Here is a 17,271-nt window from a genome sequence, read left to right on the forward strand (position 1 = left end):
AGTGGGTCACGATTCCGATTCAGAAACATTTTCAATGAAGCTCTTTCGAGGGCTAGCGTTCATCATCAGGGTCGTCGTGCCCCCTTAAGGGCACGGAACGGGCTTCGGGGGGAACCCTTCTGCCCGGGAAAAGGTCTAGATGTTAGCAAATTCTCTCAGGCTGAGCCTGTGAGCTCGCCCATCAACCCAAGAAGCTACATTAGCCTTTCCACATTACTAGCAAACAGGTGAGGAATTGTTCGAGATGATACCGGCATCTCGTTTTTATCATCGCACCGCCCGCCACCGGAGCAAAGATCATCTATACTACCTTATATCTCAAGGTGTGTGGCGCATTTACGTTGTAGATGTCTATGGGCTCCACTTAATACCAGGTGGGCTGTGAGGTCGTCCACACATCTAAGCTATAAAAAAATTAAAAAAAAAACCTGGAGCCACTGCGGTTGTCCACAGTGCGTTTCCAGAAATCTTTTTTGCTACGTACCAGCTTTGGAATGAGCTCCCCTCTACGATGTTTCCCAAGCGCTATGACATTTCCTTCTTCAAACGAGGATTGTGAAGGAACCTACTTAACGGTAGGCAGCGGCTCGGCTCTGCTCCTGGCATTGCTGAAGTCCATGGGCGACGGTAACCACTCACCATCAGGTGGGCCCTATGCTCGTCTGCCTACAAGGGCAATAAAAATAAGGTAGTGAAAAATCTTTGAATATTTATTATTTATATTTCAATATCTATTTAATATTATTATTCATGTAGAATGTTCGGTAAATGAAAATTATTTTGCGTTGGGCTACTAAATACATATACTTTGATACATTATTATTACAACTATTATTTTATTACTGTCAATTACCATTTCCCTGTTCACGTATTTACCAATATATTAACACCTAGCGAGCTTCTCACAACTTCACCTCATTATTATCTTGACACAACACCCTTCACACTAACGCGACTGTGGCACTGACTTGTCAATCTTCAGCGCCACACACACATGCAGACGATATAGTGCAGACATTCGGTACTGTGTGATATGCGCTTGTGTGAGTTAACATTGTGCAAACGCGTAAGAAGTTTTCAGACACGGTCATTGCTTTAAGTTTTTCTAAAAGTGAATAGCATTATAAGTAAATAATCCTAACATTGCTCTTATGTACTAATGTTAAGGAACTATTTAGACTGGCATATACTCGCTCGTTATGTATGCTAATCTACCTGTATGAAATATAACTACAATTTAAAAATATTTGGTAAAGTTTACCCATCACTTTTATGGTAATATACTTAAGTCAATACTCGTCGTTGTCTTTAATGAAAGAATAAATGAATATACGTGTCCGTATTCTGTCCAAACAGATTAAGTTTTAAAATAGATTTGACGTAGAAACTGACTTGTCTCACAGGTAACACTAAGTCACATTTCGAACACTATAATTAGGTGCAGATATTGTGTTTGTGTGGAACTAACTGTACTTGTGTGCGGACGTCCGTCAGTCAAGCGTCAGCTCAGCTCCGGACCTCACCCGAAGTTTGTTTCAATTTATTCCTTGTATTTATTGTGAATTTAAAATTTATTCGAGAAAATCAGACATCACATTTATCTCTAAGTACTGTTAATGCATTATGTTCAAAAAACACTCTAAGCTTATGAAATTAAAAATCAAATGAATCAAGGTTAATTTTGTAACTGATTGTAGTTTAAATGTTTTGTACGTCTGCTTTACCAGAAGGATTCGTATTAATGATAAGATGATTGGCGTCTTCAAATTTTATTTTTAATCAATATAAGTAAAAAGATAAGTAGTCTGAAATCGTTGTAGCCTAAAGGATAAGACGCCCGGTCCGTTCGTATCGAGTGATGCGATGGTGTTGGTGTTCAAATCCCGCAAGCAAGTACCAATTTTTCTAGTAAAATACGTACTTGCAAATGTTCATAAACGACTTTAACGGCGAAGGAATAACATAGTGTAATAAAAATAAAACCGACCAAAATATTATTTTGCGTAATTACTAGTGGTAAGACGTCTTGTGAGTCAGGCCGGGTAATAACGATTATTAGAGAATAATGACTAGATAATTTGTTTGTGACTTTATGTACCGTATCTTCCTCCAGTTGATATGTTGTAGTAATGTTTGAATCCTAGGCCAACATTTACTTTTGTTTCAATGTATTTGGCTATTCAAAAATATAATGTTTATGTTAATAACAAGTAGAACAACCACGTCGTTAATAAAAGTTATGAATGTTTTTTTTTAAATTAAAAATAAAACGCTACAAACACCTAAAGTCACAATCGGCATACACCCGCGACGTCGTCAAAGGCTGTCGTCCGAATAACGACGTCGGCATCGATCGGCGTCCCCCGCACCCCGCACCCCTCGCTGTCACCTCGACACGATTGAAAGCTCGCCAAATATAACTGACCAGACATATTCACATACAAAGCAATGTTTTTGCACTAACATATCTCACGGGGTCTAGTAACACTAGTCAGGTAGACCAGATCACAGTAATCTAGAAATAGATATTAAGGCACACGCACGATTGAGTGTTTGCATTAAGATATGGTTATATTCTTGATATAATTAAAATTATTTCGTGGTTTAGTCGCGTAATTTATTTAAATTTAAAATTTTCATAGCGCGGAATCTTACTTACTATTGGTGAAGACAAAAGCTGCTGTTTTTTTTTCTAAAGCCTTCAATTCGTTTCCATTTCAAAAATGGATTTCCTAATAAATATTGTTTAATCCTAACTATAACATACAGCGACATTTTGGTTTCCTACCAAAGCAACAGATATACGATGAAATATGATTATGTTGCGTTTTTATTGAATCAAATTTATCGTTGATTAAAAATTAAATGAAATTTTATTACAAACACGAATGAAGAATATCGTTATAACATTAAGTGATATCTATTCTTTTTGCAATATAATAATCTATCGAACTTTGCACAATTGTGTAACTTTTTTAGGATCGAGGGATTGCCGGTACAATGCAGGGCTTATCCAAATTCACCAGGACTGGTGATTTTGAACCTGATCAAACTAACTGCTTTCGTATTTTTGAAATGAATGCCATTAATAAGAAATCAGATATTCAGTGATCTATTGAAGTCGTCGTGGCCTAAAGGATAAGACGTCCGATGCATTCGTATCGAGCGATGCACCGGTGTTCGAATCCCGATAGCGGGTACCAATTTTTCTAAATACGTAGGTACTCAACAAATGTTCACGATTCACTTCCACGGTGAAGGAATAACATCGTGCAATAAAAATCAAACCCGCAAAATTATAATTTGCGTAATTACTGGTGGTAGGACCTCTTGTGAGTCCGCACGGGTAGGTACCACCGCCCCGCCTATTTCTGCCGTGAAGCAGTAATGCGTTTCGGTTTGAAGGGTGGGGCAGCCGTTGTGACTATACTGAGAACTTAGAACTGTATCTCAAGGTGTGTGGCGCATTTACGTTGTAGATGTCTATGGGCTCCAGTAACCACTTAACACCAGGTGGGCTGTGAGCTCGTCCACACATCTAAGCAATAAAAAAAATCGATATTTATTGTATAAAAACAAGAAATTCAAGAACTGATCATCAATCCCCCAACGAAATTTGCGAAACACATTGTTCTGTCGCACTAATAACATGTTTTGATACAAAGTGACTTATGTTTATTTGTGGACAGATCGCTATATGCATATACAGCATCACCAAATGTGACCAATGACCCCGTCGAGACAAGCTCTTAACCAACTTTATGAATTAATTACTTTTTGGTGATATGTATGTGGTTTTACAAAAATTGTGTCATTGAGAGGAGTTGGGACTATACTCACTCATTCTTATTTGTTTCTATTTGTTTGTCGTGTACTACTTATGTACTATTATTTTTTGTTTACAAACACAGGCTATCTTTTTTTTATTGCTTAGATGTGTGGACGAGCTCACAGCTCACCTGGTGTTAAGTGGTTACTGGAGCCCATGGACATCTCCAACGTAAATGCGCCACCCACCTTGAGATATAAGTTCTAAGATCTCAGTATAGTTACAACGGCTGTCCCACCCTCCAAACCGAAACGCATTACTGCTTCACAGCAGAAATAAGCAGGACGGTGGTACCTACCCGCGAGGACTCATAAGAGGTCCTACCACCAGTTAAAAAGGCAGATCTCTGTTCCAAAGGCGAGTGGTGCGATGAATAGATAACCTTTGCAACTGTAATTCTTAGCGAATCTCGGAGGAATACTATTCATAAGCTTTAACAATACTGTCTATAATTTTGCAAAGGAATAGAAAAAATGTACTGCATTTATGTGGTCTTCGATATTTAAAGCTAAATATTCAAAGTCTGCTTTGACCATATGCACAACAAAAAAATTGATAGACTATTTCTTAACTTGCATGTTGTTGCATTGCCCACCCCCTGATTGCCCGATGTCCATAAATCCTGGGAGCACGCCTTCATCTAATGAGAAATATAATTGATTCCCACCCTGACTAGTTGGTTATTATGCGAGATTTAATAAACGTAAGACTTGTGTTCGATATACAGTTACATTATTCGCTTCTTGTAACCAATTTGATAGCGAGGAATGGAAAGGCACAGATTTTTTTTAGGTTCCTGCTAAACCATGTACCTTCACTTCAGGGGCCTACGCATAAAATTTGGCTTAAAACATCCTTTATGATTTTTTATTTCTATTGAAGCATTACTGGTTGCCCGGAAGTCTTTCCAGTTTCAGCAGGACAGGTGGGCGAGCAAAGGCTCAGCCAGGAGGATTGGGATTTGCTAACAGCTGCCCAAGCGCCTCCGGAGGAGACCTAACAACTCAAGGGCAGCCGCTTTGCGAATGAATCTGTGTTAAATTTTGTTTTCTTATGAATATAAATAGCTATAAGAAATCCTGCCCCACTCAGTTTGAGTGGTTACTGGTCTCTAAATACCATTGCAACTAAATATCTACAGGTAGTGGTAGTCTAACTCCTTCGAGTTACGACCACCATAACCATCCTACCGGAGCACTGGACAATCAAGCTTCAAGCCATCAATTCGCAGCAGAAATAAGTAGGTGTTAAATGAGAGCACCAACTCGCGCGATCTCACGACACGTCCACTGCTGTTACTCGAGATGAGAATGCAGGAAAGACGGACATGTAGTAGCTGATATTACTATAAAGAATCGAATACTAGATAAATAGTTATCAGAGTCATAGTCGGTTCCTCAGATAAGAAACAATATATTTTGTTTTATAATGATAAGGAATGTTCTAGATGGATTGAACAATAAAATACTTAATTGCGTTTTCTGTAATATACTAAGAAAACAACATTTAAAGCCTTTAATCTCTTTTTTTCAGTATCTTCTATCAAGTATCTTCAGTCGGCATCAGTGCGCCATTTCGAGAAAGCGAAACGACACGAAAACTCTTGTCATGGCCGCCGGTAACTAGATACTCGATCCTGTGGACCGAATGTTAAACAGTCGACATCGCCCTAAACACGTTATCTAGGATCCTCCCGATCCACTAACGCTGCTTTAAGGTACCTCAAGCACCGGTCACCGTTCTAGTCGAACCCGTTGCTAGCGAAGAAGGGTTCTCGCCAGATGTTCTCAGTGGGTCGCGTTTCCGACCCGGTGGTTGATTTTGAGAAGCAATGCTCTTGTTAGGGCTAGTGTTAGCAATGTCATTAGGTTAGAGCCCCGTGAGCTCACCTACGTGTTTTGTGATGATTCCTCGAGGTCACTTGACTAGGTAGGAAAAACTGTTCGTTTTCATCGTGATGCCGTAAATGTCGTCAGCATGAACCTTCGCAAACATATGTATGTAATTCACTATAGCATCATCATCCACCCTATCATCGTAAACGTAGATCTTGCAGGGCCGCCGCCCATACCTAACCCACAGACGGCACGTGTAAAAGCTTTAGAGTATGCCTTCAAAAGCGTCACCCCAACTTGTTTCTTACAACGTGCACACCTGCGGGCCAGCACATTTTGCAGAGGACAGCCAACACTACACGGTCCCTCTCAAAGTCTCTATTGTCGAATAAGTCCTCCATGACCATGAGTCCGAAGTATTTAATCTCAGCAACCCTTACTAACGGGGTCCCGTTTGATGTCACAGGAATAACGTTATGCAACAATATACCTCTGGTTTTAAAAACCGGCAGCTCACTCTTTTTCACATTACATTTGAGTCTGGCTTATTTGCACATCCCTAGGAACCTTAGTAGTACTGGTCGAGAGATTCAGCTAGACCAGGCCTGGGCAAATGGCGTGAGGCATTGTACGAGGGCTGCACTAAAAGTATCGGGAATGGAATATTTCCACTGTTCCTGTCATATTAAAATATTTTTAATTGAAAACACCTTGGTTTTAAAAATCGAATACCATTTATTTATTTAAAAAAAGAGTCTCGGTCTTGTCACGAGGTTTTGTCAAACTTGTTTAGTCGTTGAGAAAATGGAATTGACTCGAGAAAATTCAAGAGCGATGATTTATGATGACTTTCGAAGTGGTTTAACACAAAAACAGTGTGTTGACCGGATGATTTCTGCATTTGGTGATGAAGCCCCATCCAAAACCACAATTTATCGCTGGTTTGCTGAGTTTCAACGTGGACGTGTCAAGCTCAGTGATGATCCCCGTCAAGGTCGTCCAAAAACTGCAGTCACCCAAGAAAACGTTGATGCTGTGCGTAAGCTGATTGAGGAAGATCGACATGTGACATACCGCGAAATTCAGGCAACTTTAGACATTGACATGAGTCAAATACAAATAATCTTGCATGAACAATTAGGTGTAAAAAAGTTGTTTTCCCGATGGATACCGCATTCGCTCTGTGAGAACAAAAAGCGGCTCGCGTTACTTGGTGCGTCAGAACTCTCGAAAGATTCCACGCAGGATCCTCAAATGCTGTATACAACATTGTATCAGTTGACGAATCCTGGATATACCCGTACGAACCCGAAACAAAAAACCAGTCACGAGTTTGGGTGTTCGAAAATGAGTTAAAGCCAACAAAAATTGTTCGTTCACGGAGTGTTGCAAAAAAAATGGTGGCCACGTTTGTCTCCAAAACCAGCCATGTTACGACTATTCCTCTTGAGGGACAAAGAACGGTTAATGCAGAATGGTATGCTAGAATTTGTTTGCCACAGGTCGTTTCTGAACTCCGTAAAGAGAACTGCAACCGCCGCATCATCCTCCATCACGACAATGCGAGATCTCACACCGCGCACAGAACAAAAGAGTTTTTAGAGCAAGAAAACATAGAATTATTAGACCATCCGCCGTACAGCCCCGACCTAAGCCCTAATGATTTCTATACTTTCCCTAAAATAAAGAATAAATTGCGTGGACAGAGATTTTCATCACCTGAAGAAGCTGTGGACGCCTACAAAACGGCCATTTTGGAGACCCCAACTTCCGAATGGAATGGTTACTTCAATGATTGGTTCCATCGTATGGAAAAATGTGTCAAATTTCGCAGATAAGACTTCGAAATGCAATAAATACATTTTTAAATAGTAATGTTGTGTCACTTCGTTAATTCCCGAAATTTTCAGTGCCGCCTATGTATATATTATTATTAAAAACACAAATATCAGTTTTTGTCTAACATAAATTGGTGCATAAAATCTTTTTGAATAAAATAGCAATACTGATACACATTATTAGGGCCGGTGGGAGCCAAAATTTTCTCACGGACAACCGCTCTTTTCAGCGCCTCCTATTCGAAAATATAATTATGATAATTGAATAATTACAGTATGTATAATAGTCGCACAACCTAAAATTAGAAAAAAAACTGTTTGATCCGAGGTCAAATTTTCATCTGCAATGTGGCCTGACTCTAAAAATATTTGCCCACCCCTGAGCTAGACCATATAGCAAAGCTCAAATTATTAATCGAGGAACTATCTATTGAAGACTCGATCTTACCCTTGCTGAGTTCATCAACCATCTGATCCATGTAAAGATTAAACAAGAGGGAGATGCTAAGTCCCGCTGCCTAACCTCACACTCCAGCTGGTAAGAATCCCAATACATGTTCGCCCACATCACACAGTTTTTTGAGACCTACACCAAAACCTTAGAACGTTTACTATCTCCCCAGGGACGTGTTGATTAATCCACTTTGACCACACTTGCTCGTAGCAAACGAACGAGGTCAAAAGCTTTGGAGATATCGAGAAAAGCTGCACACACAGGTCTTCCTATCCACACTCGTCACTCAACTGTCTGGTTGAGCACCAGAACATCGCTATCAGTTGCTAAGCCGCTTCTAAGGCCAAGCTGCCCATCTTGTAATTTTATATAGTTCTTCGTTCAGGCGTACAGTATATCATAATCGCCAAGAAATGTCATTAAGCGAGGGGTACCAAAATCAAAAACTAATTGGGACTTAGATCAATACAGCTGTTTCGCCGAACTGGTACCGTTGCAAAAACAAAAACTCACAACATATTTAAAAAGTTGTTTCTAAATTTATATAATCATTTTTGAAGAGCCCGCTCGAGTTTAAAATACACATGAGATTAAATTAATCAATTAATATGCTGGAGTATCAATCTTGATAAGTTGGTCACACATCCGCCATCCGCCGGACAATGTATGCGTCCCGCGGGATCGGATGATCCGACTCATCCATTCGTTAACGCGTCACATTGCCGTGCCTTTGTCTTTGGCACATCTTTAGGGGGTTTCATTTGAATTTTATAGTTCAAATTAACTTATCAAAATCGTTTAACAAAACAGAGACGGTATCTCGTTGTTTCAAGACGATGAGGCGTGTACGTGAATCTTTTGAAGGTGTGAAGGCCGTTCATCTATAGAATTTAAAAGAAAGTGTAAGTTCATTTCATTAACAGAACTTCGATCCACAATTTGAATGATTTATCTCTTCGATTCATCGTCAGGAAATTGGTGCTGTCTCGGTTTGGAATGGACGGTCAACAACAAAATTATTTGGTTTGTAGCATTCACGCTGTTAATGCATTTGTTTTAACTTGTTGGACATGTTCTATTACAATTAGAGGATTTCGCGATGAAGACGTCAACAGAGAAGAAGAAAATTAGTTATTAAATTTCACGGTACATTGTTCAATGTTCATGTCACGAGGATATAAATTGTCAACAATGAATAACCCCGGAGCTAGCAATCCTCGCAGAGGGATAGCAAAGCGATGCAATATCTCAGTACATCTCGTATATATCTCATACACAATAGGATCAGAGGTGCCTATCCGTCATTGGTTTACGGTACAGCAATCATTAGTTCACGTCGCGGGCCCCGGTCCGCGCGCGCACTCATTGCCCCGACCAATCGGCGGCCGGCGCGGGCGCACCCCGCCGAGTGCTTTATACCTCGCGTGCGCACGAATATATCACACGTCAAGACTCAAAAAGGGTTTTTTACAAACGTATCTTGTATTCGTCATCGTTACGGAGCCGTCGGAGGCTGGCTCGCGTGCCGTCCAATAAATAATATGTGAAAAAACATTATTTATTAAAGCTCCGTGTCAGTATGTTGGCCTTTTTTACGTTATTTTTAAAGATGCGTTCGATACTTGACACGGATTTGTGGAAATGGATGCGTTCCTTCGTGCGGTGAGCCGGCCCGTTGAGTGGCTCATACGTTTCCAACCGTGTGCGGAGAGGATCAGATGTAATTTTTATTGAGATGTTCCTTTTATTTTTTCTCGGAATGAATATTTCAAGATTCATAATAATATTATTCATACAGGGCCTTGTAAAGAGAATCTCTTTTATTGTATTTTATGTGTCTGTATGCCTACCTACAGGTTAGATATTTGTCAAATGCCAACGTTGTCTGGCGAGTCGAGAGAGAAATTAATGCAATTTTCTCAAGAACTCATTGACTGTTGGAATTTGATATGAGAGGCTTAATAACGTCACGGCGTTGAGAAACAGCTGCGAAGTTTAAGACGCATTCCATAGAAGTATCTAAAAAGGAATTCCTCAATGCCTTAATGTCAAGTAACCCCAATATAAAGGCTCCTGGCCCACACTGAGTTTGCAGTTGATTACCATGGCGCGGATAACCTTAGTATGCTTGATGTAAATGGCGTGAATGTGCTAACGTTAAGAAAAGCTATGTTTTCTGGCCCCGCGCCTAGGTATCATGTAGAAAAACTTTGTAAACATTCTCCTTCATTTATACCATTTCTAGGTTGAACCACGATTATCAATAAGATCGGAAATGTATTGATAATGCAAAATCGTTTAAAATCAGGCATCCCACAAGTTCAACATACAAACTTAGCGCTAACGCAAAACATGGAAAGTCAAAGTCAACAATTATTGAGCTGGCAACACCAGCGAGACGCTACGTACGGTGTACGGTGTTGGGTGTCGTAGCGTCGCGTCGCGTCGCCCTGAGCGATCGCAAGTGCAGCTATCCCGCCCGACGTCCTTATAAATCATGGTGGCACAATAAACTCGAAGATTTCAATTAAACATAAATCTCCGTTGACGTAACGCTAATCGACTACGTACTTCTATCGGTTGGTTTGTGTTTGAGCACGATTTCGCGCCACTAAACAAACGATTTACATTTAAATCGAAAACCGTTTTGTTTTCCGCGGGACAGGCGTGACCTACTGCGGAGTGTACTGTGTCCTTGAGCACACTTCCTCACTCTGAAGTAATTTTTAAGTATATTGCAAAAGTTATTGTACAATTTAATGATTGTATTTTAGTAGATATCGCTCGGTCGCCAGATTCGCGTGGAATTAGAATAGGCAGTTTTCGGAGTTTCTTTCTTGAACATCTTTTTTATCTGCACAGCGGCCCAGCTCTCAGCTCATCCGCAGTTGAGGGTTACCGAACTCCACAGCCGTAAGGCCGAAGACTCAGTTGTATTTGATTTGTGTTCCAAACCAGATCAATTGACAGGCACGATTAAGGTCCCTATCCGTGTGGGCTCACAATACCTCTTAGTACCTACCACCAGTAGGTAACTACTAAGGTTAATATTTTTCTTGTATTTCAGTTTTATGAGATGGTGTTTTTATTTCCCTAACTAATCGTTGGTAGCTTATAGTTAAGAGACTAAGCGAAGTAAATTGTCCCTTCGTAATAAGGTGATACTCTAAAAAACTTGCATACGCCCCGTCATGACCTATGCAAGCGTAGTGTTCGCTCACGTGGATCTCCATGGTGACCTGGAGCTTGACTCTGTCAGTAAGTATTTACCGTCGACATCATTGCGCCACTTTGAGAAGGCAACACGACACGAAAACCCACTTGTCGTGGCCGCCGGAACTTACATACCCGATCCTGTGGACCGCATGGTGAACAGTCGACGTCGCTCTAAGCACGTCATTATGGACACTCCCGATCCATTAACGGTGCTTTTAGGTACCACAAGCCCCAGTCACCGTTCTCGCCGAACCCGTCGCTTGCGACGAAGTGCTCGACGAGTAAATTAACCCATAGACATAGCCCACTGAGGTTCACCCCGGATCTTCTCAGTGGGTTGCGTTTCCGATCCGGTGGTAGATTTAGCGAAGTACTGCTCTTGCTAGGGCCAGTGTTAGCAACACTCCGGTTTGAACCCCGTGAGCTCACCTACACGTCAAGGAGAAGTTGAAATAGCCTCATAAGGCTATCAGCATAGGCAGGGTGGTGGTATCTACCCGCGCGGACTCAAAAGAGGTCCTACCACCAGTAATTACGCAAATTATAATTTTGCGGGTTGATTTTTATTACACGATATTATTCCTTCACCGTGGAAGTCAATCGTGAACATTTGTTGAGTACGTATTTTATTAGAAAAATTGGTACTCGCCTCGGATTCGAACACCGGTGCATCGCTTCAACACGAATGCATCGGACGTCTTATCCTTTAGGCCACGACGAAAATATTCACTGTAGTTATCTATTTTTTGTTATAATTAATTAAAAATGCTATCGCTTTTCAAGATTCTGGCATCATAGGTGAAATAAAGCAGAGCCGTTGCCTCAAAAAAATGTAACCTGTGAAATGGTACTTCCTTTAATCTTTATATAGATGTCACCCGTTCATCTGATAAATAGTTTCTGTTTTTCTAAGACCTAAGTAAAATATCTCTGAGAAAATGTTCAGAATTGTTATAGGTACACCTCATTGATAAGCAAGTCTTAAAAGTGTTCAAGTCATACCTACTAGCTGCATGGTTTGAGTTGAAAAGTGTTTTGAAGTTATCAATAAGATTATAACAAAACTGACATTTGGGGCGCACAGAGAGCACTTATATAAAAATATAGGCTATAGTATTTGTTTGAATAAAGCCAATGATGATGTCATTGGAGGAAAAACAGAGGTCAAACATATTTGATTAAGATGTTTTTTTATTGCTTAGATTGGTGGACGAGCTCACAGCCCACCTAGTGTTAAGTGGTTACTGGAGCCCATAGACATCTACAACGTAAATGCGCCACCCACCTTGAAATATAAGTTTTAAGATCTCAGTATAGTTACAACGGCTGCCCTACCCCTCAGACCGAAACGACAGAATATTGGTAATTAATGATTCTTTTTCAATAAAAATTGATTTTCTGTAATCAGCTAGCCTATTCTTCGAACAGGTTTTTCAGTCAAAGAAAATCATCAATACCCCCATGGCTTTAGTTAGATCAAGGCTATTTTGAGAAGAAAAAAAAAAATTTTTTTATAACTTTTTAATGTACGCAAGTTTTTTTTTTTTTGTTTAATAAAATTCTATCAATAAAAAATTGTTCAATGCAACTTCAGCAAAATGTTCGTAGCAGAGCGTGGTTTCGATCCACGGACCTCTGGGTTATGGGCCCAGCACGCTTCCACTGCGCCACTCTGCTCTAGTTATCCTTTGCAAAATTATACAATATATTTACTTTATGGATTTATCTTCAGTTTTCGGATAGTCTTTTTAGTTTCATTTCGCTATTATTATTTTCAATTTATTATTTGTGATGTTTAAAATACTTTGCAGTGGTCACAAGCCATACTTCATATGGGACTAGCGCTAATCTGAACAGCTCTTTTCGGTATTTAGTCAAAATTAGATGGATGTAGCCAGTATTTGGGAGCCCCAACCTAGAGGTAAGTGCAGTACTCCGCATGGGGCCGATCTTGGGCTTTGTATAACAATTTTTTTTTTTGCCCAGGTATAAAGCACCTCTTTTCTCTGTTGAGGACTTCCAGCATTTATGATGCCAACTTAGTTTTGTCTTCCAAATGACTCCCATACTGAACATCGCTCAAAAGGTCGACCCCAAGAAACCCAATACTCGTGGAAGGTTGCCGAGGTGCGAAGGATGAAATATAATCTCAGTAAAATGGTGGTTATTTACTACTGAGACTTTTCCAGTAGGCTTTTTGGAGAATCCCGAGAAGCTACGTCCAGCGGCTTTGTTTTTCCCACATTTGTGCACTTTCACTGATATTAAACAGTTAATAAACCACCGTTATTACACATTTAAACCTGAAGAAACATTAAATAGACAAAATAAAACAAACCACAGAACTTCACACCTCGCGTTCACACCCGCCAAAAAGTCCATCATTAACCTAACGTATCAAGTAAGGTCCACCGTGTCAATCGAAGGGCGAGTGACAAAACAAAAACATAACCCTAGTTACAGAATAGGTTTCTATCATATTATTATTACTTGTTACTTCTCTTTTCAAATCTAAAGCCCATCTATTTCTGGAGCACCTCCAGAAATAGAGATTGGAAAGCCAACAAACAATTTCCATGCAAAATACGCAATAATTATTGTTATGATACTGATGTGTAGATTAATTGGTAAAAATATTGAAAAACGACATTAGACAACCTGTATACAGTAATAATATGTAATTTGAATCCTTTTAATTATCTTTTTAACGTTAGACATTAGGTACTAGCGATTAAATGTTAATTCCCATTCCAATAGATGGCGCCATCAGTTTTATTTCAAACATACACCTTTTGCCAATTCTATCATTTTACTTTGTAATTTTATAGTTTTCTGTTAGTACTATGTAAAATTGTAGTAGGTTATTAAACATTAAAATTGTAAAATTAATTAAACTACAATGCCCGTAAAAAGCCAAATGTATTTTTATCTAAGTACATCTCAATGTCCGACACATAAAGACTCATACAGCCAAGGCAGCTGTCCGATTTTAAAAGACTAATAACGAATACGACATTGCGTGCTTTACAAAACTAATATTTTTTTGCTCATTTCAATAATACAGTCGTATTCTAAAGTTTGAAATGTAAATTAACGTTATTAAATGTGGATTATCGTCTTCGATGATGGAATTAGTCGATTTTAATTTAGTGTCAATCGCTCAGGCGGCGCTTTGACGGAGTGACGCCAGCGCCCCTAGCGGCGGCCGAGGCACAGCTGCGTTCAACGCTCCCCTTATTATAGCCACGTTTATTATTTGTCTCGTGTTATTTCCAATATTTTTCGCCATCTCATTACCGAACGCGTCCTGACGACGACGGCGCTAATCCGTCGGGAGAAGACGCGCCTTAATGGAGGTGATCATGTGTCCTAACGCGTAACGTATTGAAATATGACGTATTGGATGTACCTTCGGGGATTCAACCTTAATAAACGAACGAGAAAAAAACACGGGATTATCGAACGTTCCCCGGACGGGCACGCATCGCAATAATTCTCGCTCGCATGACAGCCCAATGATAAATCAAGGCGACTGTGAGAAGAAATGCCAATAAATATCTCGCCGAAATCCAATAATTACGAGGCAATGAGCCGACCGGCCACAAATCAACCGGTGGACGGACCGAGTCGGACGGACGAGCGCATACTAATGTCTTATCCTAACATCAGATTAAAAACATCAATACTTGTCAATAGAGGTCGCCTCCCACGTAATTATAGCCAACTATATCCCGGGGAGGCTCCGACCGAAAAGGATTAACATATATCAACTCGGAATAATTGAAGGAATCGATTAAATGAAGAGTATTAATTGTTGATGCGCCGGCGCAGGTTACGAGCGCGCCTCTTTGATGCCTACCCTCTTCGACGCACGTACTTGAGCCGATTGTCAGGTTTTTATGGGTTCCGATAGGCATTACACACATAACTCGTTAGCCTCACTCGCAGCCACTCGCAACGAAACAACAACGCGATTAACACAGCTAATACCCCAATTTAAAAACCGAGCAAACAAATGTATGTAAATTGCGCAACTGTATGTAAAAGCCGGCGATAAACTTACAAGCTAGCTCGGCACGACAACGCTGTGGAATGCGACCTTGCTGCTCGGGGCTAGGGACGATGTAGACGCAAGCGATCGTTTGCAAATTGGAGCGAACTCGAAACAAGCGCGTTCAGAAACTGCTTACACGAATTAGCGCATCAAAACGGGCGCAGGGGGCGAAATTAGAAAACTCTCCCCCCGAGTGGCCCGCGCCCCGCGACCGTTCCGCACGTCATAAACTGACAATTTACGATAACGCCGGGATTAGCCTGTTTGTCGGTTATGCATTCGAGTGCCGAGCTACGGAGTCGACGGAGCCCTCCACGTGATATTGTTTTACATTTGCATGTTTCATTCCTCCACTACGCGCTGCTTTAGCATTCCCAAATAATTCAATACCTGGAGATCCGTTTACTATTTCAGTTGATAGGACCGTTTCGTGAATAGCTATTCCATCCCGAAATATGTTATGAACATTGGAACCGAATGGTTTTCAATCTTTGATCTATTCAACGTTATATCTGTTTCATCATTCAGAGCTACGTTTCTTTTCGTATTTTTCTAGCGTTTTCGCGGATCATGCAAAATTTTAAGAATCACTTTTGCAGTTTCCTTTCACGTTTATGTTGTACATTAACAGTTGACACCGCGAGACTTAAGATGAACGTCTCGATTGTGCATGTAATATAACGGCTGTCCTACCTTTAAAACCGGAACACGTTACTGTTTCACGGCAGAAATGGGCAAATTGGTGGTACCTACCCGTTCAAGCCTACAATACGTCTTACCCTTAATAAAACTGGTCCTCATCTACAACCTACCTTTAGTGATCTATTTTTATAGATACCCAGGCTCTAGAATGAACTCCCTCCATGATACTTTCTGAGCACTGTGACATGCCCTGTCAACGTTATAACTGGTAGAGAGCTACTCAGATGTGCCCCTGGAGTTAATAATCAGGTAATATAGGTAGTCATCCTCGACTAACTACTACTACTTCTCCATCATCCAGCCTCAATACTTATACCCTCAAATTATCCCAGCATCTTCTCCCTTATTTCTATCTTCAGATAAGGCGTATTGTGATCCAGTCGAAGCTAGAGTTAACCAGGTCTAAAGACGCTATTTCAAAGTTAATTGACAGTTTGATTTCAGGTCTCAAAGTGGGTGGGTGCTATTTGCTTTGTAATACGGGCTCTCATTAATTCTGCTCTAAAAAAACCAAAATAATCAAAATGTTCCATTACTTGAGACTCAAGTACATAGCGAATAATACACGTCCAAACTAAATACACTAAAATAATTAGAATCTTATTTTTTACATGCTGTATGCAGTACTTTGAATTTCACTGGTGCGGCGAAACGACATCCCAGCTATAAAGTCACAGGGCATTAATGTTTAAGTGTGTAAGTTTTATATGTGCTACTGTGTGATTTGCTAGGACATTAGAGGTTTGGGTTAGGTCAGTTCTTAGCAGCCTGCTTTTAGCCATACCTACTACAGCATATAAAGATGGAGTATAAATTTAGTTGTAGCATTGTGAGTGTTGTCTGTTGGACTATCTCTTCTTGTTCACGGATTCACTTGGCTCACAGCGCGCTCTGTCACAACATAATGAATGTTAATTTTCCTGTTTAATTTCATTACGTGCAAGTCACTCGTGAACACAACCGGTTACTGGATAAACATTTAGTAAAATTGTGTCACTAGAAACTCTGAAATTACTGGACTAAGTAAGCTCAGCTCAGTATTATCAAAACTTAAAAGTCACTAGAATTGATGGTTAACAATGTTAAGATTATCCTCTCACAGCAGAGATATAGTTTCTGTTCTTATTATTTTTTAAAACGTTAATCCGCGCGGTGTGAATAATCGTGTCACTAAGAGAGAGAGACCGACAAATATCCTTAGATTAGCATAAAAAGCACTTCAACAGGCCAAGGGAAGCCGCGGTCTTCCTTCCGGGATATTTGTGTAAAAAAATTACACACTTCCTGCCGGCATTTTGTCTCCGCAAAGCGCTTGCGACGGTAAAAACGCAACAAACGTTAAT

At 40.2% G+C, this 17,271-nt stretch overlaps 1 protein-coding gene and 1 non-coding gene across 2 annotated transcripts in view; both read right to left on the reverse strand.

The window, feature by feature from the left end:
• LOC114249656 (uncharacterized) overlaps positions 1-17,271 on the reverse strand; it is a 48,371-nt gene that overhangs the window by 11,602 nt on the left and 19,498 nt on the right. The gene's annotated exons all lie outside the window — the stretch shown is intronic.
• TRNAM-CAU (transfer RNA methionine (anticodon CAU)) lies at positions 12,778-12,849 on the reverse strand. Its single transcript has one exon. It is a non-coding gene; the product is annotated as a tRNA-Met (tRNA).

Source organism: Bombyx mandarina, chromosome 10 (genome assembly GCF_030267445.1).
Source record: "Bombyx mandarina strain Sakado chromosome 10, ASM3026744v2".
NCBI classification, from domain to species: Eukaryota; Metazoa; Arthropoda; class Insecta; order Lepidoptera; family Bombycidae; genus Bombyx; species Bombyx mandarina.